We start from the raw sequence: 2,043 nt of genomic DNA, 5'->3' as shown, positions 1-2,043 counted from the left end.
TTATGGTGTGACGTGAGCGTTGGACGTAAGCGTAGTAGCCCTATATGAGTGTTTAATTCATATAGGGGGTATGGGCACATATTTATACACCCGTCTGTCCACCTTGATGGCGTAGTGTAGCACCGCATTAAGGCGTGACGTGAGCGTTGGACGCGAGCGTAATAGCCCTATATAGACCCATGAATTTATATAGGGAGTATGGACGAGTGTAAATACATACATATATTATAGAGTCTGAGAGGCTCGATATTTTATGGGATAAAAGTTTTATCGCTTGCGGCATGCATTCGATTTTTCCTTAGAAATTAATTTGGGGAAACATAAATATTTTAATTATTAATTTATTTTTGTCCACTCACTCTAACGTTATTAAATGTTTTCCCCTGGGCCCTTCGTTTTAAATTGCCCAGTCTGCAGAGTTCGGGTTGGATCTAGTAGGAGACGAGGCATAGTCACCCGCTTTTCGGCCAGTTTTCATCAGTAGGTTACCTGTTCAACCTACTTGTGTTTTCTTGCTTCCGCTTGTGTTTAGTAGCTCTGAATACTTTAGAATGTTTGTATTTTATGCGATGTTCAGAAGTGATAAATTAAGAGTGAAATTTGAAATTTTCGAGTTAGGGTTGTCCATCTGCAAGGGAGATTTTCTTAATCTTTTCAGTAAATTTTCCTTGGAGGTGGTCCCCGCACGACTTACTCTGGGTTTCAGGGTGAAATTCGGGGTGGGTCGTGTCAGAGTTACCCACAGGCGTACCCGCCCGAGATGTCGATTGGGCCTCAGGGGTTGTACATGGCGTCCCGATGACCAATGTCGCAAGCTTGGCAAGGCGATACATTTTGGAGGATGGAACCGTGTGCGACGAGCCTGAGAGCAGCATGTCTCCGGCCGAGATAGAACAGTTTCACGAAAATTGGGGAATCCCGCCCACGGTTACCCTTCGTGGCCTATACGAGGGTGAGCTGGCGTGCTGCCCGAGAGATGGTTTCGTTGCGGTGCACGAACACATGTTTAGGAACGGTTTCTCTCTCCCACTTCCTCAGTGCGTGCAGTACCTGCTGAGCATGCTCCACCTTGCTCCCGGGCAGATTCCCCCAAACCAATGGCACCAATTACTGTCGCTTTGCTGCCTATACTACTTGTCCGAGATGGGTTGGCCAACGAGTTACGAGTTTCGCGCCCTATACCGCCTCTCGTACTCGAAGAAACAGAACTGCCGAGGGTGTGTTTCATTTGCTGCCCGGGAATACTTGCCTCCCGTCACTGATCTCCCAACGTCCATAAATAACGATTGGCGCTCAAAAGTCGTGCTTGCCGGCGGTCGATGGAAAAGAAACTGTCCGATATACGTTGTGTCCAACCGGTTTAGATATATCCGGGATCAGTCCTTCTCACTGTCAGAGCTTGAGAAGCGACTTATTGAGAGGATATTTGCAGCCTGGCCCTCGGATGAGGATCGAAGCTCGTACAACCTGACCCGATGAGCTATTTTAGTTCACTGTGAACTCGACCGTATGCCTGGTGGGGTTCCAAATTAGTTTCGCTTGCTTGCTGTTTTCTATTTTCTTTGGCCTTTCTCCTGGTACCTGAGATCTTGACTGTGTGCTTTTTTTTTTCATTTTTTTTTTCAGCTAAAGTACCCAGGCGAAAGATCCGTGACTCACACCCACGCGACATGGAGTCCGACATGGATTTGCTGAGCGAACTCTTGGAGGTTGGGAAAGTGGCTTCTCGGACTGAGGTGAACCTCGCAGACAATACTGCCCGTGTCTCGGATGACGCTGTGCTTCAGGAGATTCCCGACGAAGGGTACGGGAAACCGCCATCTGACAAAGAGGAGAAAAACGTCATCCAAGAAGTCGAAGTCTCAGCGGGATGAAGGTGTGACTTTGATGGGGTTGAGCGTCTCTAACGCCTCGCCACCATCGAAGAAACAACAATCTACTGGTTCCTCGGTCGAGAATCTAGTTTCATTGAGCGCTCTCGCGCCAGCACTTCCTCAGATTCAGAAGACTCCCATCCGGCAGATCCTGGATGAGTACGGGTGC

The sequence above is a fragment of the Fragaria vesca genome, linkage group LG6 (assembly GCF_000184155.1).
Source record: "Fragaria vesca subsp. vesca linkage group LG6, FraVesHawaii_1.0, whole genome shotgun sequence".
Taxonomy (NCBI): domain Eukaryota; kingdom Viridiplantae; phylum Streptophyta; class Magnoliopsida; order Rosales; family Rosaceae; genus Fragaria; species Fragaria vesca.
Note: the sequence above shows the minus strand (reverse complement) of the source record.